We start from the raw sequence: 24,422 nt of genomic DNA on the forward strand, positions 1-24,422 counted from the left end.
GACTTTCTGCCCTGAAAAAACCCACTCTTTTGACAAAGTACAGTTGAGCAAAACAAATCGACACATTGGTCACAGACAGTGTATGCCTCATTCCACACTTACAACCTCTCTCCTGCATTGATCAAAATGTTTTTCAACATGGTTTTTCTTTATATTATTGTGGCAAGTGTGTAAATTGTTTTCCTAACTCTGCTTCCTTTACTCTGGATCAGGTAATGCAAATTTCCCCAAGTTTCTCTTAATTCTTTATAGTCATCATTTTTATGACCCAACAGTAGTCTATCATTTGCATATTCTGAAAGTTATTTGGCCATTCCCTAATCAATGGGTGCCTATTTCTGCTTAAAGCATCACTTCTTTCAATTATGCCACCTGGCTCTCTCTCCAAAGTTGCCTTCTGCAGCCAAACACTTTTGTACTTCTAAAAAATTTACTCAAATCAGATGGCCTTCCACAGCTCTATTTATGGCCAGACTTTAGAGGAGCCTTCAAAGGAGATTTTAGTTGCTTCTCACCCACAGCCAAGTAGAAATGTTTAAACAAGAGATAAATCAGTTCCTGCTCATAAAGCCTCAACAGGACTTGAACATTGCCCTCAATAACATAACATACCCTGTGTTCCAGGGATCACCATCCCAAGCTGTTTAAGTCAATATTCCAGAGATGTGGCAGTTTCCAGGCTTGGAAACGGAAAGATAACATTTAGAGATGGGGTTCTGCCCAACACAACGAACCCTTGACCAATCATGGGCACAGGCTCAATAGAACAGGACTGGGGACCAAGGGGGTACTTCACTGTGGGACCCAGGAGAACTGATTTGGCTAGAGTTCATGTGCTTAGCAGGGTGGAGCTTCTTTAGTCCCTTGATAAGCATTACTCAGGATTCTTGGCCCAGTAGTTGAATCTGATAACATACAAAATAAAGCAGCTAGTTGGCACCATGGATAGAGAACCAGATAGAGTTAAAATCTGGCCTCAGACACTAACTGTGTGATCTTGGAAAAGTCATTGAATCCTGTTTGCCTCAGTTTCCTCATCTGTAAAGTTAGCTCGGGGGAGGGGAGAATGGCAAACTGCTCCAGCATCTTTTCCAAGAGAACCCCAAATGGGGTTACTAAGAGTCGGATACACCTAATTGACCAAAAAAAAAATGTTACCAACATGTGTGATGATAAAGGAGCTTCACTATGACTGTATATGAAACGTGCATCAGGGACTCCATCCACATCCAGTAGAGTGGAAGGAAGTCATCAAGCCAGTTTCTTTATTGCTTACTGTGGCTGGGACAGTCCAACTCTCCTGCAAGTTAAGATGAAGTGTAGGTTAGAGTGGAGAAGCAGATGGCAAGAAGCCTCCAATTTTGCCCTTCTCTCTTCTCTGTTCAGACCAGCCCAAAACTTTCCATAAGTTACAATGCAGCCTATTGGAGAACAGGGAAGTAGGCGGCAGGTGAGACTTTCGACAGATAGCAGCAGCAGCTGGGCGATGGCATGGGATGGATGGCATCCCTGTCTTCCACAAGGCTTTTTATGTATGGCCCTGATGGTAATACCTCTGAAGAAGGGTTGGGGTTTTGTCTGAGTTACAGATGGGCTCTTCTGCTGCTTTGGAGCTGGAACAGAAGAAATCTACAAAGGAGCTGAGCAGTGATGACATGCCCTGGGGATTTAGCCTGAGTCAGGGCTGCATAGCTAATCCTTCAAAACGGATACCTATACCACTGGGAGAAATTGTTGTAATCAACTGTGATGCTCCTCATAGCACACTGACCAGGCCTCTCCTTTGTGCCCATTATTCCTCCTTGTATCACAATTATTTGTGTAGATGCCATGTCCTTCTCTTAGACTATTATCTCTATTTTAATCTTTGAAACCACTGACCCAGTGTTTTGAACACGGTGGGTGTTTAATACATGTTTACATGGAGTGATTTGAGTTGAGCTGACAATTACTATGCAAAGAGAGACTTAGGCACAACATGAGGGGAGACAAATGAATAAGTCACAGCCCCTGTCATCAGACTCTAGTAGCTGGCAGTGGGGGGAGGGCAGTGTTGTCTAGACATGGACCTGAGTAACCTCAATACAAAGGCAAGATGTGATAGGCTCCGACAGGGACTCCGGAGCTTGAGCTAGAGCCTGAGGCTGGTCCCAGAAACCCAGTGACATGTCACTACAGAGAAGCTAAAAATACCCGGAGCTGACGCCATGCATCGAGTTCCTCCTGCTGTGCGGGTAACAAACAAAGATATCCTGGGATCAGGCAGGCTCGGCACAATGGTCTCCGATTGCTCAAGGAAGCCTTGATTACCAGCCATTGCCGAGGAGGCCAGTGAAGATGAGCCCCACAGAGAGTAGGCACTAGGCACTTATCAAGGGGAAAAAGACACAGGCTCACAAGGCGATAAGGGCAGAGCTGGAGGGACTCTCAGTGGCCATGGAGCCAAACCTCCTGATTTTAGATTATGAAATTGAAATTCCTAGAGTTGTGTAATTTGTCCCAAGTCAGGATTTGAACCTAACTCTTTGGCCTCTACCTCCGATGCTCTTTTCATAGCAGCTGCCTGATGAATGCTGTCAGTCAGTCAACAAACATTGTTAAAAGTGCCTACTCTTGGGGGCAGCTAGGTGTCCCAGTGTATAAAGCACTGGCCCTGGATTCAGGAGTTCAAATCTGGCCTCACACACTTGACACTTACTAGCTGCGTGACCCTGGGCAACCCCCCTTGCCCCACAAAAAAAACAAACAAACAAAAAAGTGCCTACTCTATACCAGGAACTGAGCTAAGCACTGGGATACAAGAAAGCCCCCAAGGAGCTCACCATCTCATAGGGGGAGACAACATGCAAACAACTATATAAAAACAAGCTAAGAATAGGATAAATTTGCTATTTATAGAACTAGAAGGGACCTTAGAAGTCGTTTGGTCCAAGTTCCCCACTTTACACATTAGGAAATGAGGCCCAGAGAAGTCAAGCAACTTGCTCAAGGTAACACAGACAGTACCAGAGATGAGAATTGAACCCAGGTCTTCTGACACTGTCTAGTCCAATACTTTTTCTCCTAAACAATATGGCTTTGACTGAGCCTGCATCATGCTGGGCCAGTTCAATAGGGCCTTCCTCCAGCTCACCAGTATATCCCAAAATCTACAGGGGGCCAGCTTGGAAGCAGGCTGCTTTTTAAAAATATTACTAAGTCCATTGACACATTACATTTGTGCTTTCTCACGGTAACAATGCTTTCTTGAGCCTCTGGCCTGCCCAGGGAGGGTGGAATCTGTTACTATTGACACTCTTTGTAGCAGATCTGCCTGCTGACTGACCAGTCACTCTCCAGAGCCCTGTGATAGGAGAATCCTTTTGGGATTTCATCCCATTGGCCTGGAATTGACTCCCTCTGACTCCATCTCCTCCTAGAGACATTGCACTCCATCCCTTCCCATCACTGGCTCACAGAATTACAGTTAGAAGTCATCTATTCCCATGCCCTCATTTAAAAGATGAAGAAACAGGCCCAGAGAGGTGAAGAAATTTACCTGAGGTCACAAAGGTAGTAAGCAACAGAGCCTGAATTTTAACTGAAGTCTTCTAACTCCAAATCCACTTTCCCCATTGTCCTATGGTATTAATGTCCAGCTCAGGGGCCACCTCTTCCTCTTTTTTTTTTAATTGCAGGGCAATGAGGGTTAAGTGACTTGCCCAGGGTCACTCAGCTTGTAAGTGTCAAGTGTCCGAGGCCAAATTTGAACTCAGGTCCTCCTGAATCCAAGGCACTCAGTGCTTTATCCACTGTGCCACCTAGCTGTGGCCTCATCCTCTTTCAAGGCTTCTCTAATTCCTGTTAGTGCCCCAGCCAGAGGCAGAAATGATCTCCCTGAGACTCCCCCTATGTGCTTAATCCTCCCTACCTAGCCCCTGCAATAGATAGGGAGCCCCTTGAGGGCAGGGATCACATCATTGTTCGGTTCATCTTTGTACACAGCAGGCATGTATTAAACCTTTGTTGAATTAAATATACACAAGCAAGTTGAAACAATGGATAGTTTCAAGAAGGAATGATGAACTCATTCCACAGTGACTGTATCTACAGAATACAAGGTCCTTTGCAGGGAGCTAACAAGGAAATGACACAAATAACCAAAATGCAAAGTAGAGTTAATAAGTGCCCAAGGATGGTGCAAAAAGGGAGTAAGAGTTCAAAGGAACAGTTGCCATTTCTGACCGAGAATGGCAAAGGTCTACAGAGGACAAGGGATTAGGAATAGGTCTTGAACAATCATAGGATTCCAGTGTGGAAGAGATGGGGGAGTGAGATTGTATAGAGAACAGTATGAGCACTCAAAAGCCTAGAGAAGTGGAATGAACACTGGATTTATGGACTGAAGATGTGGGTTCTGGTACCAGACCTGCTATTTGCTATTTGTATGATCTTGGCCAAGCCTCACTTTCTTCATCTGGAAAATGAAGACTAATCTAGGTGATCTCAAAGGTCCATTTCAGTTGAAGTTCCTATAGCCCTATGTCCAGAGAATATTTGTTGGGTAATCCAGGTTGCCTGGAGTGAGGAATATTTGAGGAGAAATGATAGAAGGCAATGACACTATCAAGATAATTTGAGGCCAAAGTAGAGAGGGCCTTGAATGCCAGGTTAAGGAGTTTGGACTTTATCCTGTATATGGTCAGAAGCCATGAAAGGTTTTTGAGCAGGGGATTGATGCATCAGGCCTTGTACTAGGGAGATAACTCTGATAGCAGTGAGCATATGTGGCCGTCCTTGCGTTGCCTCTCCCCAGCTCCCCAGGCCCTAGGTCAGCAGTGAAAGAGTGAAGGAAGTAGAAGGTAGATCCTGGGAATCTCTTTCTCTCTTTGCTTTATGTGAATTTGTATTTTATTAATCACAAAAAAGATGTACATTTGAAAATAGTAATACATATGCAAGGCTTTTAAAAGAAGGTATGTTTGGTTGTTTGTTTATTATACTGAATCACACTGAATATTTAGTTGGAGCTAAGTAAAGTTGATGAAAATGACAACACTTTGGTATACATACAAATTCATGGACCCTTCACAAAGACTTTCGAGTCCTGCCATCCCCAGGGGTTCTTCAACTCATAGGTTGGGAACCTACTCTATCCATTGATTTCTGCTGAGGGTGCGTGTCACAGTAATCTCATCTCATCCAACCTCACACCTTTGGTGCTACTGGCAGGCCTGTACTACATTCCCCAAGCCCTGATTCCTATTCGAATCACCCATGATCCTCTCCAAACCAATTCACTCACTGCCTAGTCCACTTAATGGTGTCCTTCAGAACTCAAGTTCTATTGTCAGTGAATCTTCCAACTTTTCAACAGACATTCTTTCTGCCTCCATGTATTCTAAACCTGGCACTTCCCTCGGCCATCCCATTCTTTCCAGTTATCTTCACTAATGGCCTCTCCTCACATTCCCTCTCAATGGGACAGAAAAGTACTGGCCATATGCTCTGGCTCTTATTTCCGAGCCATTCCTGTATCACCATCACTCAATTATCTTGACATTTCTCCTGTTTTTATGATGCAGAGAAGTGGAGAGAGATCCTTAAACCTTTGTATTAAAGAATACAGAATGCCTAATCCCACTGCACCACTTATATATTTATTTTTAATTTTTTTTAAAAAAAATGACTTCTTACTGACATATTGCCTTAGTTTTCAAATATGTATCTCCCCCTTAATTACCCAGAGAACCATTCCTCGTAACCAAGAATAAAATAAGAAGGGGAAAAAAGCAGCTCATGGTAAATAGCCAAAATACCAACAGAATCATACAGTATGTTTGACATTCCTCACCCATAGGCCACCACCTCTGAAGAAGGTATAGAAGCACCTTTTCTCCTGTCTTTGTACGAGATCAAATTTTATCATTATAATCACAAACACACATCAAAGGCCCACTATGTGCAAAGTACTGTACTAGGCATTTGGAGGAGAATATTTAGAAAAATAAGACATGTCTCTGACCTAGTGGAGCTCATACTCTGATAGGAGAATTGCATACATACACAAATTTGGTGGGCTATAGAATAAAACTAAGTGAATAAGAGTAATAAAAAAAACATCAAGTGGCTAGCTGAAATCTTTGGAGAGAAAGCCCTTGTGGTTGGGCACAAATGGTTGGAAACCTAAGATCTCATCCCTGCTTGCTTGGTGTGAGGGGGTAGGGTGGGGAGGGGGGAAGGTGTCTCAGATCAGCAATTGCTTCTCAAGCCAGTAAATATTTCTTAGCATTTTGGGGTACTCCTGAGTACTGTTTAGCTAAATCCTGGATCTTGACCTCACAGAGTTTATATCTAGCATTTATACATTGCGTTAAGGTTGCAACATTTTTATGTATGTTAACTCATTTGATCTTCACAACAACCTTGGGAATTAGGTACTATTTTCATCCCCAGTTTACAGATGAGGAAACTGAGGTACAGAGAGTTTAAGTGACTTGCCTAAGGTCACACAGCTAAGGAGTGTTTGGATTAGGATGAGAACTTGTCCAGGGTCACACAGCCAATAAGTGTCTGAGGATAGATTTGAATTCAGGTCTTCCTGAGTCCAGGCCCAGTGTTCTATCTCCTGTGCCATCTAGCTGCCCCCTGTAGTAGTATATATTACCATTATAGAAAAAAAAAAAGAAAAATAGTTACAATATAAAATAAAACATAAGTACAGATAAGAAGTATAGCAAAAACATTGCATTATGTGAGGTTAGGAGAAGAAAAAAAGATGAGTGTCCACTGGGATGGGCTGGAAACTAGAAAAACTTCCTTGAAGCAATGTCAGTTGAGTCAGATCTTGAAGGATGAGCATGCGATACATTGTTGGTGGAGCTGTGAATTGACCCCACTGTGCTAGAAAACAATTAGGAGTTATGTGAGAGAAGTCATTAAAATGCCCATGGCCTTTGACCTAGTAATTCCACTACAGGGCATATACCTTAACAAGTAGGTAGGTCAAAGAAAGAAAGCAAAGCAGAAAACAGACAGGTGTTCATGGCAGCACCTTCTTGAAGGCAAAAAACTAGGAACAAAATGGATACTCAGTCAGAGATGGCTGAACAAATTGTGCTATGCAAATATAATGGTATACTCTTGGCATCATAAGAGATAACAGATGTAAGGAATATAGAGAAATGGGGTGATATCTGTAAGAAATGATACTGGGTGAAGAAAAGGAACCAAGAGAAAATGTACATAGTGAATACAATAATGGAAACAAAAACAATTCCAAAAGGAAGTTGAACTCAGTGTAATTGCAGTGACCGATCTTGGACTAGAGGAGAGATAATGAAATATGTTTTCCACCTCTTGGTAGAAAGGAAGGGACTATGGAAAAAGATTACTGAATATTCTGTCAAACATAGTCATTCCATCAGACACATTTATATAAGAATGTTTTCTTTATTACAAGGGAGGGTTGAATAGAGAGGAGAAATAGTTGCAAAATTATTGTGGCATAAAAACAAACCACAACAATGAAATTTGAGGAAATAAGTGATAAGGAATTCGACAAGTATCACTGGAGAGGGGCATGATTCCAGACACGGGAAAGTGTATGCAAAAGCATGGAGGTGCAAAATCACAAAGGTTCACAGGGCAGAAAGAAGTCAAGAGGCAACAATGCAAGTTCATGGAAGGAAGTCATATGAAATAAGACTGCAAAGGTAGACTGTTGCCAAATTACAAAGGCCCTTGCCAGCCAGATGAAGGAGTCTGAATTTTATTTGGTATGCAGTAGGGAGCCATTGAAGGTTTGGGGATAGAAGAGGTGACTGGATCTAAACATTAGGAAGATAGATCCTACAATGTGTAAAGGGCCCTACTGCACTCCAATGGTGCTCAGTCAGCATCTGTGAGATGTATCGACTTTGTACCTTGTTCAAACCTAAGCTCTCAGAGGGTTTTATTTGAAAGCAGACAATTGGCTACAACCTGGATGTGATATAACACAAATTGTATATCTCAGAGACAGTCAATAGCCCATTTTAAGACAATCCCAGATGGAATGCTTTGGGGAGGCCTGGCTTGCTTCAGAAGAAGATTGCAACTTGTCTCTGATTAGGTCTGAGTTTTAGAAGGAAAGCTGCTTTTAAGAACTCCAGAAGTCACTTCTCTGTATAAGGAACACAGCACTCTCCTCTTGGTTTGAAGGAAGAAAAAGGGGGCACATTTTGTAACTTTCAAAGGTTTGTGGTAGCTTTAATTCTACCTCCTTCCTAAGTATGACTGACGTTTTGTACTTAGCTAAAGCCTCATTCATTTAAAACGCAAGGGACCAGAGCAGAAGAATTTAGAATTAACTGGATTTTGATCATCAGGAAGTTGAATTAACAAAAAAATAGAGCAAGTAGTCAGATGGGGAATCCTAGTTACTGTGATTTACCTTCAGCTCTGAACAGGGAGAGAAAGGAAGACAGATTCACTGTACATGAGAATTCACTGCTAGCAGTAGATAAGGCAGTTATCATTGCCCCCATTTGACAGATAGAGAAACAATGATTAAAAACAACTTGCCTGTCTGGGAAGACATTGGAGTACAATGGAAAGAGCACTGGCTCTGGGGTCAGAGGACCCAGGTTCAAATACCACCTCTGATACTAAGGTATTTCTATGTGACCATGGACAAGTCACTTCATTTATCTGGGCCTCAGTTTCCTCATCTGTAAAATGAAGGGACTGGAATAAGTGGCCTCAGAGATCTAGATCTATGCTCCTAGATAATGGTAAGCTGACAACCAGGGTATGTCTGTTGGAAACGAGGATAGAGCCCTGCCTGCTAGGTGACTTTTTCAAGATGCAGAAAGAAGCTTAAATCTCAATCCTGCAATCGTTCTGCAAAAGGAAATTATTAGGGCAGGAAAATCTCATTAGGCACCAATCAAATAATGAGGCAGGCTTGGAGCCCCCTGGAAACATCACCATGTATGACTTACCCACGATGGTTAATCAGGAAATGAGAAAGAGGCTGAGAGACACCGAGACCAGAGCCAATAATCTCTTTTATAGCTAAAGCAACATCCCTGGAACCTTGCAGGTAGTGCCTTTTAAATGGGTCACAGTGCTGTAAGCACACGTGCTGACTGTGCAGCACCCCCACCCCCCACCCCCCACGAACACACTGCTTCCTCGCCAGGAGGTGAGAACCTGATCAGAATTGTTCTGCGCTGTTTAAGATGCTTCGTGAATCTCAATTGCTTTGGTACTTAATGAGTAACAGAATCCATTTGGGTAACCCTTTTGTTGCTCACTCACTTATTTAACAAATCTTTCCTGGGTCCCGGGTGTCAGCCCCAAGTTATTGGCAAGCAGAACGATGAAGATAACATGACAGCTGGGCCTCTATGTACACACTCAAGGGCTTACAGCTTTGCAAATGGGCTTGGAGGAAAGCTTTTCTGTGAAACCAAGGATCTGAATTAAATCCAAATTTCCTTTCCCTTTGTTGTTGTTGAGTTGGGTTTTGGTCATGTCCTACTCTTTGTGAACCCATTTAGGGTTTGCTTGACAAAGATACTGCAGTGATCTGTCATTTCCTTCTCCAGCTCATTTTACAGATGAGGAAACTAAGGCAAACAAGGTTAAGTGACTCAACCAGGGTCATACAGCTAGTGTCTGAGGCCAGATTTGAACTCAGGCAGATGAGTCTTCCTGACACTCTATCCACTGTGCTACCTCTACCACTACCTGCCTCCTTTTCCTACAGAAAATTATTGGATTTCTCTCCTGTTATGGGCATCCCTTGGTGCTTACATGGCTGCCTATCTCTCTCTCTTCCCTCTCCCGTCGCCCTCTCTGTAAGGCAGTGTGACACAGAAGACAAGAGGGCTGGATCTGTAATCCAAGGACTTGGGTCAATTTTTTTCTCTACTCCATTCTAGCTTTGGCACTTCTATTTCCTTCTCTGAGATTCACTTTCTTCACCTGCAAAATAAGAGGGTTGGACTCGATCATCCCTAAGGCCCCTTCGAGTGCTAAAGCTGTTATCCCTCGGCCTGTGTGACCTTGGAAAACTTGCTTCATTTCTGAGTTTCCTCAGCTTTCTCATCTAGAAAATAAGTTGACCTGGAGGAGCTCTAGGCTCTCTGGTAGCTTCAAAGTTATGATCATATGATCTTCAATATCAGGGCAGGACTTCCCAGCCTACTGACTACGTTGCATGTACATCAACAAGAATTTATTAAACAACTGCTATGTGTCAAGTGCTAGAGATACAAAAAACCAAACTTGTCCTTGCCCTCAAAACGCTGATATTCTATTAGAGGGAAACAATTTTACTCAGATAAGCAGACACAAAATATATGCAAAGTTGATACAATGTAATTTCAAGGGCATGAAGCACAAACCTCCCAGAGGGTTAGGAAAGGCCTCTTCTGGGCAGCTAGGTGGAGCAGTGGATGAAGCACTAGCCCTGGAGTCAGGAGGACCTGAGTTCAAATGTGACACTCACTAGCTGTGTGACCCTGGGCAAGTCACTTAACCCTCATTGCCCCACCAAAAACACACACACACACACACAAAAAACCCAAAAAGAAATGCCTCTTCTAAGAGAAAGCACTTGAGCAGGGCCTTGAAGAAAGATAGGGGTCTCTAAGAGGGAGAGGCTTCCAGCAATGGGGGACAGCATGTGCCAAGGTACAGAGACAAGAGATGGAGTACTGTGGACAGGAAAACAGCCAGCAGGCCAGTGTGTCTGGAATCTGAAGAGTGATGTGCGACCAGCCTGGAAAGCAAGGTTGGAGCCAGATAAAAGGCTCTCCAAGATTAGGAATCAGCGTTTTATCCTGGGAGCCACAGTCAATCAATCGACAAACATTTATTAGGCACCTACTACATGCAAGACATCATGCTAGGTGCTGAGGATACAAGTACAATGAATGCAACAATCATTACTTTCAAGGAACTATCATTCTAATGGAGGGGGAGGGGAAAGTATATATAAAAGTACAGATAGAATAAATATAAAAAGGACAAATACAAAGTCATTAAATGTAAGGTAATTTGGGAAAGATGTAGTTGAGAGGATCAGGTGTGACACAGTTGAATGTGTGTTAGCAATATCAATATGACAGCTTTGTGGAAACTGAAAAACTTCTTGCACAAGCAAAATTAAAGTCCCTAAAATGAGAATGGCAGCAGTGGACTGGGGGAAAACTTTGTAACAAATTTCTCTGATTAAGGTTTAATATTATAGGTATATGTATATATACACATGTATATGTACAATATACATAAACCTATATTGTATACATATGTATATGCATATATATATGCGTGTGTTGTATGTATGAGTATATGTGTGTGTGTATGACATATAATGTGTATATATATATATATATATATATATATGAGACAAGCATTCCCTAGTAGTTAAGTGGTCAAAGAATATTCTCAAAGTTCTCAAAAGAAAAATTGCAAACTATTAACAAACACATACATGGGTACTCCAAATTACTAATAATAAGAGAATGCAAATCAAAACAACTCTGAGGTTTTACTTCACACCCACAAATAGGAAGATTGGAAGAGTTGTGGGAAGTTTGGCACACTAGTGCATTATTGGTAGAGCTGTGAATTAATACAACCATTGTGGAAATCAGTTTGAAATTCTGTAAATAAAATTACTAAAATATCCTTATCTTTTGATCCAGGGATTCCATTACTAGAGTCATATCACAAGGAAACCATTGATAAGAAGAAAGTCACCATATTCGCTGAAATATGGCTAGACTTTTTGTGACAGAAAAAAATGAAGCAAAGGAGATGCTCATCAATTGTGACATGGCTAAACAGATTGTGGTACATAAATGGAATGGAACATGATTGTGCTCTAAGAAATGAAGAAAGTAAAATAAATACAGATAAGCATGGCATGAGCTACAAGAACTGCTGCAGAGTGAAGTAAATAGAGCCAAGAAAATGATGAACAAAGTGACTACAATAGTGTAAATGATAAAAACAATCACAGAAAAGAGCCAAATGTTAATGTTACAAAAATTTTAAAGATCAACATTGTTTGAAAGAAGACATAGGAGAAGACACCACCACCGCATTCTTTGGTAGAAGTGGGAGGTATGCAAGTATTAAAGATTACACTATTTTCAGACTTTTTTTGTTTTTTGTTGGTTTGTTGGTTTTTGCAAGGCAATGAGGGTTAAGTGACTTGACCAGGGTCACACAGCTAGTAAGTGTCAAGTTTCTGAGTCTGGATTTGAACTCAGGTCCTCCTGAATCCAGGGCCGGTGCTTTATCCACTGTCACCTAGCTGCCCCTTTCAGACTTTTATGATGTATTATCTCTTGTGCTTAATCTCTCTCATCTTTAAAAACACTTTGTTATAAGGGATGGCTCTCTGGGAGGAGTAAGAGAAAAGTATACTAAATAAAATGATGGTGATGTAAAAAAAAAATCCAAAAGACATCAATTAAAAAGTTGCTGGGGTTTGTTTTAAAGATAGGATGCCAGATGACAATACAGTTAGAGGAATTCAGATTCTGTTGAATGACCAAACTCAAAGAGTAGTGCAGAGTGGATTGATACCATCCTAGAGAAAGTGTTCAAGTTGATCACCCCAGGGATCTGTCCCTGCCCATATTCTGCTCAGTATTTTTATCAGTGCCTTAGATCAAGGCAGAGATGGCATGTTCATCACAATTTCAGATGACAAAGAGCTGCAGAGGCCATCTAAATCATTGTCTAAGAATATCCTGACAGGCTAGAACGAGGGGCCAGATCTAATGGGGTGAAATATAAGTGTGGTCTCCACTTAGATTCCTTGTGATTCTGAGTCATTGGCTGCCCAGACTGAAAATTCCTTTTATCCATGCACGTCAGCCTCATTTCTCTTGTCTTCTCTCATTTCTGTGCTTCCATTGTTTCTCCTGGAACCCCCGATTCATTGTCAGCAAACTACTCATCATAATTGACCTATGCTCTCCTCTCAGAAATTACTATATGTGTATGTGTATATACATATGTCTGTGTTATATCTGGTATTTTCTTTGTTGTTTTTTGCATGGCAATGGGGGTTAAGTGACTTGCCCAGGGTCACACAGCTAGTAAGTGTCAAGTGTCTGAAGCTGGATCTGAACTCAGGTCTTCCTGAATCCAGGGCTGGTGCTTTATCTACTGTGCTACCTAGCAGCCCCCTATATCTGGTATTTTCTGTGTGGATATCATTTCCCCAACAGAGTGTAAGTTCCTTGTTTATTTTTGATTTTGAAAAACAAAGAAAGCCTAGTAGAGTCCCTGGAACATTTTTTAGACCAGTTCTGTTATAGGAATTCCTAGTGATCCCATTCCAGCTTGTCTCCTCTAGCATATTGCCCCTTCTAGCATCCAATCTCTCATCTACTTTCTATCTCTCCCTGTCTACTGACTGCTTCCTTCCTCTACTGATTATCAACATGCTCGGGTCTCCCTATCCTCAAAAAAACCCTCACCTGATCCATCCATCCCTGAGAGAATCTTTTGCCCTTTGGTTGTTCAACTCCTTGAGAAGGCCATCTACAGCAGGTGCCTTGGTTTCCTTTCCTTTCACTTTCTTAATTCTCAAAAGTCTGGTTTCTGACCTTATCATTCCACTGAAACTGTGCTCTCAAAAGTTCCTAAAAATCTCTTAAATTTCAAATATAGGGGGTGGCTAGGTGGCGCAGTGGATAAAGCACCGGCCCTGGATTAAGGAGTACCTGAGTTCAAATCTGGCCCTCAGACCCTTGACACTTACTAGCTGTGTGACCCTGGGCAAGTCATTTAACCCCCATTGCCCTGCAAAAAACAAATTCAAATATAATGGTGTCTTCTCAATCTTCATCCTTTTTGACCTCTCTGCAGTCTTTGATACCATCCATCACCCCCCTCTTCTAATACTCTCCTCTCTCTAGGTTTCTGATGCTCTTCTAGCCTGGTTCTCCTTCTACCTCTCTGACCACTCCTTTTCAGTCACTTTTGCTGGATCTTCATCAAGATCATGCCGACTAACAATGGATGTCCTCAAGGCTCTGTCCCGAGTCCTCTTCTCCTTCTATACTACTTCACTTCATGATTTCTTCAGCAGCCATGCACTCAATTATCATCTCTTTACTAATGATTCTCATATCAACTGATTTAGCTCTAACCACTCTGTTGACCTCCAGTCTTGCATCTCCAACTGATGGACATCTTGAACTGGATTACTGTACATACCTTAAACTCAACATGTTCAAAACTGCTCATTATTATTATCTCCCTCAAAAACTCTCACCTCTTTCTAACTTCCCTATTATTATTGAAGGTACCATGATCCTTCCAGTCCCCCACAATCTAGGAGTCGTCTTTGATTCCTCATTCTTTCTCACCATATCCAACCTGTTGCCAAGGGCTGTCAATTTTACCTATGTAAGATATCTTGTATACATCCCCTTCTCCTCTGATACTGCCACTACCCTAGTGTAGTTCATCAATTCACATCTGGATCACTGAAACAGCCTACTGATTGATCTTTCTGCCACAAGTCACCTACCATTCCATTCCATTCCATCTTCTACTCAGTTGACCAAGTAATTTTCCTAAAGTGAAAGTATGTCCATGTCACACACTCCTACTCAATCCATTCCAGTGGCTCTTTATCTCTAATTTACCCTGAATATATCATTATTTACATAGATGTTTCTATCTCCCCCATGGATTGTAAGATCCTTGAGGGCAGGAATTGTCCTTTGTCTTTTTTATCCCCAATTCTTTGTACAGTGCTTAGTACATAGCAGATGCTTAAGAAATGTTAACAACTGACCAGTGAGGAAACTCCTTCCATAAATTCCAGTCAATATCTGCTCTACAATGTATAGTCCCCAGTACACAGTTGGTGTTTAATAAATGCTTGAGATGAATTGAATTGAACTAGGTGCATTGGGTAGAAGTTGTAGAGAAGTAAGCAGGTTCAATATAAGAAAGGTAATTTTCAAATAATTAATGTCTAAAAATGGAAGGAACTATCTAAACAGGAAGTGAGTTTCTTGTCACCACGAATCTTCAAGAGAAGTTTGTGTCACTATTTTTAGTGTTGAAGAAGGGATTCTCATTCATGTATGGGTTGGACTAGCTGACTTTTGAAGTCCCAACATTGAGATTCTGTAATAAAGTCCCACGGTTCTCAAAGGATGGTCCAAGCCTCCTGAGAGCAGGAAGGGCTTTAGAGTACAGGCCAAGTTTATTTAGATAGGTAGAGTTTATTGAGATCACATTATCATTGTATACTACCATTAAAATAAATTTTAGGGGCAGCTAGGTGGCATGGTGGATAGAGCACTGGCCCTGGAGTCAGGAGGACCTGAGTTCAAATCTGGCCTCAGACATTTGACACTTACTAGCTTTGTGACCCTGGGCAAGTCACTTAACCCCAGTTGCCTCACAAAAAAAATGTTTTACATTTTTTAAATATATTGATAAAATAAGAATAGTAATGAATGCCTAATAGGGTTTTATGCTCACTCAGGTGCCACATCTTACATAAGGCCTTGCTTGAGACCTCCAGCTAGTATTGCTCCCTGCCTCCAGTATTATTTTATATTTTACTTTGTACTTACATCTTATGTCCCTGACATAAACTCCTTGACAGTCAGAGCTATGTCCCTTTTGTCTTTGTATTTCTAGAGCCTAGTATGCAGTTTGTAGGTGTTTAATAAATGCTTCCACAAGAATTTTCCTTTCAACCTCTCATGGAGAGGGTGAGTATGATTATCCCGAGGAGAGTATTAGGCACCAGATACTCATGGAAATTAAGTGATTTGCCCAAGGTCACAAACCCTATAAGTATCAGAGCCAAGGCTTGAAGCTGTCTTCTGTCGCCAAGTGCAGTGTTTGTTTTTTTTAATGATACTATATTGCTTATTTGTACTGAAGAGAAGCAATTTAAAAATACTTTGTGAACACTTAAGGAAACTCTAAACCTACTATGGTGCAGTGGGAGTGTTGGGCCTGAAATCATGGAGACTAATCTTTCCAAGTTCAAATTTGGCTTCAAATTTTAGCTGTATGACCTTGGGCACTCCAGTTTCCTCATCTGTAAAATGAACAGAAAGAAATAGCAAACTATTCTAGTATCTTTGCTGCCAAAAAAAGAACAACAAAACAACCCAACAAACAAATTGGATCACAAAAGGTCAGACACAACTGAAACAACTCAACAACAACAAAAAAGAAGAAAAACCTAGGATAAATGCTCAAAAAAATCAACCAATAAATAAATAAGTGATTGATTGATTAAGAAACAACCACTATCAGTATAAAAATGGGAGAAGCATGGCTAGACAAGTTATTATGAAAAAGAACAAGAGGTTTTAATGGATCAAAAGCTCAATAATGATCAAAGAATATAGCACAGCTTATCCAAAAAGCTGGATGACTTCTTTGGTCTCCATTGGTAGAGTGATAATATACAGTGAGGAAGGCAACTGGTCAGGGCATGTTTTAAATATCTTGTTCAGTTCTGTGGGCCAAATTTTCCAAATGACATCAACAAACTGGAGATCTTCCAGAAGAGGACAATTAAGATGAAGATAAAACTAGAGCCATGCCATACAAGTATCAGTTGAAGGAAGAGGGAATTTTTTTTTTTGGTCAAGAGGAGACCATAAGAGCCATCTGACGGCCCGTCATAAGGAAGAAGGGATAGACATTCTGCTTAGCCCCATAGGGAAGAAGGGAGAGGGTGAAGACTGTGAGAGACAGATTTTAGCTTGATATGAAGAACAATTTCCTAACAATCAGAACTATGCAAAAATAGAAAGGGCCATCTCAGGAAGTAGTGAGCTCCTCATTACTTAAGGTCTTCAAACACATTCTGGATGATCCTGTATCCAGGATGCTATGGAAGGAATTCCTGCTTGGGCAGTTGGACTAGATGACCTTAGAGGCATTTTCCAACTCGTGTGATTGGATGACTCTCTGACTCTGAAAATAACTTGTTTTCAATGCACACAAATATACTGACTTGGAAATTGGTGTGGTGGGGTGAAGTAGATTTCAAACATTTCTAATACTCTCCAGTACCTCCAGTCCAACAGCTTGCACAAAAGCAAACCCACAAGTCCAGCCAATGTGGTGCAGCCCAAGTCTTCCCTTCATAAAAAGGAGATGCCTCTTATTCTCTCCATCAGACAGCAAGGTCAATTATATCTGCAACAGACTGATAGGAGGATAATTAAATCTGTCTGTCACTGTGATCTTTGCTACTGGTCAGAATATGCCTATGAAATAAGGATTCTAGATCAGTGTGTCCCCTCTGTGATCCAGGGCTGGAGAAACTCTTGCTCAAGAATCAGGCCCAGAAAACTGGCCAAGGACAGTATCAATTAATTAGCTGCAGGGGTGGGGTGGATGGGCACCCACATTTCTGAAACAAGCATGCTGAGGAATGAGCTGAGCAATGCTAAATCTCTGTAAGGGGTAGGTACAAGGAGTACCTTAGAATAGCTCCCAAACGGCTCACAGATTTAGAACTGACCTTATAGGTCAGTGAGTACAACCCCCTCTTCTGCAGCTAAGGAAATGAAGTCCCAGAAAGATTATATTACTTACCCAAGGTCAAACAGGTAGTGTCAGCTGTGATTTGAATTCATATCCTCTGACCCTAAATCCAGCTTCCTACTATACTGTATTCCAGGAAATATTTAAAGCAAGGCAACCAAGAGCCCTGGATTCACTTTGTATTTATTTTTCTAAAGGGTGTAGTGGGTAGAGATCTGGCCTTAAAACCAGGAAAACCATGGTCTCTGAATAATACTGGCTGTGTGAATGTCACTAAACTCTCAGTGCTCTAGGCATCTGTCTCTGTCTCTATCTCTCAGTCTCTGTCTCACTGTTTCTCTCTGTCCCTCCCTTCCTTCCTCCCTCTTCCCCACTCTCTTTTTTTTACAGGAGCTGCTAGGTAGCACAGTAGATTGAGCACCAACCCTGGAGTCATGAAGACATGAGTTCAAATCCAACCTCAAACAGTTAATACTTATTAGCTGTGTGACCCTTGGCAAGTCACTTAACCCTAACTGCCTTGCAAAGAAAAACAAAACAAACAACTACTTATTACAGAGAAAGTGCTGACCTTCATTGGTAAAGGGAGTTTCTTGGCAGGGGAGGAGAGGTATGCTAGAGTCAGCTCTAACCAGCTTACTAGCCCATTATTAAAATTTCAATATGAGTATTTACACCTCAGAAATCAACAGAAGCTGCACACCAGGGATTAATGTATCATTGTTTATTGATTGTCTAGTCTTTAGAAAGTGATGGAGAAAATGTTTATAATGAAAATTAAACTTTAAAGTGACTCACATCCTTATACAAATTGATGTTGCCTGAAATGAGCAGAACCAAGAGAATATTGTACACCCTATCAACAACATTTTGTGATGATCAATTGTGATAGACTTAACTCTTCTCAGCAATATGATCATCTAAGACAATGCCAAAAGACTTATGATGGAAAGTGCTCTCCACATTCAGAAAAAGAACTATGGAGTCAGAATGCAGACTGAATCATACTATTTTCACCTTTGTTGTCGCTTATCTGTTATTGTTCTTGTTTAGTCTTTCTTGCAGGTTTTTTTTCCTTTGGTTCTGTTTAATGTGGAAATATGTTTAACATGATAGTAATGTATAGACTACATCAAATTGCTTGCTGGCCTCGGGAGGGGAGAGGGAAGGGAGGTTGGGAGAAAATTTTGGAGCTCAAAAAATCCTTACATGTAATTGAGAAAAAATAAAAATAGAAAAAATGAACAACAGCAAATAAATGAATGAATGAATGAATAAAATAAAGTGAGTCATGTCTACATCCTCCTGCCAGAGCTAGTTGTTAAACATTTACCACTATATCTGTCTAAGAGTTCACTAAACCAATGAAATCACAGTTCCAGTATCTAATCTATTGTTTTGGATGCATCTTTTATTTACTTCTCTGTTTACATGTTGTTTCCCTCAGACCTGCGAACCTTCTCTGAAGTTGGACCTTGAGTTTTGAGGGAAATGAGAGCAAGTGGCACTGTGGAGAGAGTTTCTTTGATTCCCAACCATGTTATTTGCTACTTCTGGGAACTGAAAAAGTCACTTTGGACTTCTAAAGCTGGATTTAGAGGAAGAGGAGCTGGGTTCAAATGCCAATTCTGACACTTATTACCTATTTCACCTTGGGTAACCTCTCTGGACCTCAGTTTCTTCATCTATAAAAATGAGAGGTATTGGACTAGTTGACCTCTAAGATACATTTCCAACTCTAAAGCCATGGTGTTTATCAGGAAAAGGTATCCACACATCTCCCTAGTGAAAGAATTTTCTCCCTTTATTTGTCTAATATAAATGGCCTGTTTAGACTAACCAAGACTGTCTAAGTTCAAGGACAACACATTCTCCTTGTTCCTGTTTCCCTCTATGTCTGTGGGTTGTTTCCCTCTGTGCCTGTGGGCTATTAATCTGGTCCCTTGGAAGTACCTTTCTCCATGCCTGTCTTGGCACATACCTCATTGCCAGAGCAACCAAAAGACTTGACTCTCAGTAGCCGAAATTTACTACACGATCCAGCCATGGTTAATGCTAAGAAGAATGCTCTGACCTCCATAGTTACTGGCTGCTTGATACCCAGAACAGTTGACCCAATAATGATGGAACATTCATACTACTGGGAATTTTTGGTCTCTTCAGGGAAGTATCAAAGAATCATATGGGCAGCTAGGTGAGATAGCCCATAAAGCACTGGTCCTGGAGTCAGGAGGACCTGAGTTCAAATCTGGCCTCAGACACTTAATACTAGCTGTGTGACCCTGGGCAAGTCACTTACCCCAATTGCCTTTAAAAAACATCCATGGCCATCTCCATCCTGATATATATCTTTTTTTTTTTTTAGTGAGGCAATTGGGGTTAAGTGACTTGCCCAGGGTCACACAGCTAGTATTAAGTGTCTGAGGCCAGATTCGAACTCAGGTACTCCTGACTCCAGGGCTGGTGCTCTATCCACTGTGCCACCTAGCTGCCCCAATCCTGATATATATCTTGCCACTGGACCCAGATGGCTCTGGAGGAGAGAGTGAGGTTGGTAACCTTGCACAGCCCTCCCCCACTTAAATTCAATTCAATGAAAGTCATGACATCACCCCATGTCATGGTCCTTTTCAAGAATGAAAGACAAGCAACAACAAAGAATAGATGTAGAGACTGAGTCCCATCTCATTTTACACATGAGAAAACTGATGCCCAGGGAAATGAAATTATTTTCTCAAGGTCCTATAGCAATTCTGTATTTATATACATCTCTGTGTGTGTATGTGTGTTTGTGTGTGTGTTTGTGTGTTTTCATCATGGACCAGACATTTAGTCATATCCACTTCCAGGTCATTGCCAGTGTGCTCAAGCACCCCGATAAATGACAATCCCAGCTCCTCAGGCAGGTGTGACTTCTTGGCTGCTTTGTCTTAAAGTATGGAGTAGTAGAAAAAGCTAGATTTAGAGTCCAATGACCTGGGTTCAAATCTAGCCTCTGAAATTTCCTGGATGTGTGACCTTGAGTAAGCCATTTAAACTCTCTTTGCTTCAGTTCTCTCAACTGTAAAATGAAGGAATTGAACTCAGTGACTTCTAAAGCCCCTTCCAGCTTCAAATATGATCCATCTGGGATCTATAGGGCAGCCAGGTAGCACAGTGGATAGAGTACCCAGCATGAAGTGAGGAATACCTGAGTTCAAATTTGGCCTCAAACACTTATAGCTGTGTGACCCTGGACAAGTCACTTAACATGGTTTGCCTCAGTTTCCTCATCTGGAAAATGATCTGGAGAAAGAAATGACAAACCATCCCAGTATCTCTGCCAAGAAAACCCCAAATTGAGTCACAAAGAGTCAAACACCACTGAAAATGAGTAAACAACAAATAATATTCTGTAATGCTAGAATTTTTAGATTAAAAAAAAATACCAGATGTAATTTTTTTTGATATAGTGAAATTCCTTCCACCAGAGTGGGCCAACCAGGTCTGCAATTTTTGGTCTTAGAAAGCTGACTGGAGAACAGAGAAGTTAAGTGACTTGTCCAGGGTCACACAGCTAGCAGGTGTCAAAGGCGGGACTTGAACCCAAAGTTTCTAAAGTCAATCCACTACCCAAGCTGCCTCTTCCAGTAATGAGACTTAGATGCAATGCTATAAACTAAGCTCACAGCAAACCTAACATAAGGGCACTATGCAAATGTGTTTATTATTAACACAAGCCTAAAAAGTAACTTTTTTTAAAAAAGTAGGCAGGTTAGATAGGAGAGTTATTTTGGTAAACTTTAGTAAGAAAATACCTTTCTGTTTTGAGTTTCTCAACAAACCCTAGAGCCATGTGAATCAAGATTGTTCCAAAGTAAGTCCAGGAACTGACACTGGAAATTCCCATTCCGGTTGAAGACAAATGTCCAAGGGTGAATTATTTATCTGCCCCATCTTGGCTGGAGTTTTAGGCAGAATCTGCCTGCTGAGAGTAGAGCTGTCTTTGGCAAAGATGAAGCGTGCACAGGTGCGGTGATGCAGCTGCCGCTCACACACGCAGAGAAGGCTCTCGCCTCCTTCACCTCCCTAGCTCCCAAACTCCCCACCATGGCTGGATCTCTGTGACATCTGTCTTGCTTTCTAGATGGAAAGTTGGAGGATCACAATTATACTAAGGATCCCTACCCCCTCTGAGACAGTAGGGGTGGGGGGAACCTGAGATTGATCAGAGTCTATATTGTCCTGGCTCTATCACTAGTGATCTGTGTGACCTTGAGGAAGTCATTGGGCCTCAGTTTCCTCCACAATAAAATGACAGTGCTGGACTATACTACCTTTGAGACCCTTCTCAGCTCTGACATCTTAGAATTCTATACATATTCTATATATAAGGTGACATCAGTGACACTTAGCTGGTCAGTTCCCCTTTGAAATTTCAATTGCAATGGAACCTCAGGGATTACTTTGTGAAAATCTCCTGGTGAAATAAGGGCATTGTGTGGAGTCAAAGGACCTGGGTTTAAATTCCCATTTTCCAACCATTATCTATATGGCCTTGAGCAAGTGCCTTAACTTTCTGGGCCTCAGTTTCCTTATCTGGAATATGAGTGAGTTGGGCCATGTGAGCTTCAAGGCCTCTCTTGGCTCAGATGTTCTCATATTCCAGCCTAGCAACATCTAAGTAAACCTGAAAGGCAACAACAAGGTCTATAACTAGCCTGGCAAGTCCCCTCAGGAATCTCAGTGTCACTGAAGTGCAGGAGTGCTTTTGTGAAAACCTAACCCGCAAAGATCATGCCACAAAGTCCTGATCCCAAAGCGTGAATTGCCAATAGCAGAACTTTAATGGTACAAGACCTCTCCCTGCCCTACCCACCCCCAACTTCCTCCTGAAGCTATAGCTCTGGATGGAAAAGCATCCTCCTTCAGAGCAGAAGTCTGGCCCTGCCTCTTCTGCCTATCCTGCTCTGTCTTGCCTCTCCCCTCCACCCTTCCAAGGTTGTAGGGGGGGGGGAAAGGGGGGGGGGAGAGGATGTCTCTCAGAATCTTAACTCTCAGGGCAGACTGTGTCTTCAAAATTCATCCATAAGAGATGAACGTGACCTTAGAGATCCTGTTGTAAAAGTAACATGTTACAGAGAAAACTGAAGCTAGGAGAGGGAGTTGTCCAAGGTCACACAGTTACTTGGTGGCAGGGCTAGGACTTAGGACTCCTAATTACAGGTCTAGTACACTTTTCACTTTCGTACCAGGTAAATGAAACAGCCTGACCTTTAAGTATTTGCTTATTCACACACACACACACACACACACACACACACACACACACACACACACACACACACACACACGACACCCTTCCACCCCACCAGTGATCGCACCTCCAGTCACAAACGTGGTGTTCCTGAGATGTTTAAAGGTTCTGCGGGGCATCTTCACCTTTCCCAGTCAGAGAGAGCAGTGTATCTTTTCCAGGAAATGGAAAACAGAAGAAGCACTCTAGACAGACAGACAGACACACACACACACACACACACAGACACATACACAGAGATGCACAGACAAATGGAAGCACATAGAGATATATACAAAAATCATATGGACATGAAGCAACACGCAGGTACATGCGGACCCACGGAGGGCCAGAAACCCATAGAGACAGGAGCAGGCTCGCGGGGCTTACACTCACACACACACACACACACGGAGATGCTAAGGTAGAGGCATACACAGGCAAGTGGATTCTCGGCGACTTGGGGACGGACACACACAAGCCCCAAGACACGCAGACCCACAGAGCCACAAACACACGGAGACACAGGGCTGTGCATGGGGTCATCTTACTCCCGGGCTCAGGGCTCAGCTTCCTCGGAAGCCCTGCGGGTGGGGGTTTCAAGGACCAGGTGCGCTCAGCTTCTGGACGCCCGCGGGGCGGATACACAAGCGCGCGCAAATACGCAACACACACACACACACACACACACACACACTCGTGGGCCCCCAAAATACGACCCCGCCTCCTCCTGCTCTTGCCGCATCTTCCAGGGGTGCTACTCACCCGCGGCTAGGCGCGCCGGTCTCCTCTGCTCCTGCCGGGAGGCACAGCCATCCCCACTTGCACCTTCCTGGGCACAGCCCGGCTCAGGACAGAACGAACCTGGCGGCGCAGGGTGCGCACAGGTCGCCAGGGTTAGAGATCCTCCGGCGAGGGACGAGCTCCCGGCAGCTCGGGCGGGCGGGGCGCCAGGCGGGGCACACACGGCAGAAGCCGGGGACCCACTGCAGCTCCTGCCTCCGCAGCCGCCGGCTAAGGAGCCGCCGCCGCCCCTCCCAGCCCGCCCCAAGTCAGGCAGCGCGCAGCGCACCGACGGAGTCCTGGGCGCCGCCTCGCGGCCGCGCAAAACACTAAAAATAGGGGGCGGGGGAAGATGCGCGGAATGGGACCAGGGTGCTGAATGCGAGCCGGGGTCGAGGGGGATAAGCAGTATCTTTAGCTTGTAGGGCATCTAGTGGTGTTGGGAAGGGCCGGGCAGTCGATCCCACACAATCTGGCAACACCCCATTCTTCCAGATTATCTCCTATTACTTCCCTCCATGAACTCTACACTCCACTCTCCCCAGACTGAACTCTATCCCCCCCAACATACTGTGTCCTCCTACCCCATGCTTCCCTATGTCTAGAATATCCCTCCTCTTCTTGCTGAATTCCTTCCTAACTCGAATGCTGCCTCCTCCAGCATGCTGGGCCCGATGCTCACCGTAGGAAAGGACCTTTTCCAGCCCGGTCCTCACTTGCACTTGTAATGTTGCATATTACAGTTATTGGTGTGCCGGGTGTCTTATTCCTCCTAGTTGCCTAGGCAAACTCAATGGAGGTAGGGGCCTTGTCTTTTTAAATGGTGTCTCTT

At 42.7% G+C, this 24,422-nt stretch overlaps 1 protein-coding gene across 2 annotated transcripts in view; it reads right to left on the reverse strand.

Annotated features, from left to right (window-relative positions):
• The window catches only part of RASGEF1C (RasGEF domain family member 1C), a 214,854-nt gene extending 191,012 nt beyond the window's left edge, over positions 1-23,842 (reverse strand). For both annotated transcript variants that reach the window (XM_043983159.1, XM_043983158.1), the window contains exon 1: positions 23,573-23,842. The gene's annotated coding sequence lies outside the window, so the exon portion shown is untranslated. The remainder of the gene's footprint in view (positions 1-23,572) is intronic.
• Positions 23,843-24,422: the final 580 nt, after the last annotated feature.

This window comes from Dromiciops gliroides, chromosome 2 (assembly GCF_019393635.1).
Source record: "Dromiciops gliroides isolate mDroGli1 chromosome 2, mDroGli1.pri, whole genome shotgun sequence".
Lineage (NCBI taxonomy): Eukaryota > Metazoa > Chordata > Mammalia > Microbiotheria > Microbiotheriidae > Dromiciops > Dromiciops gliroides.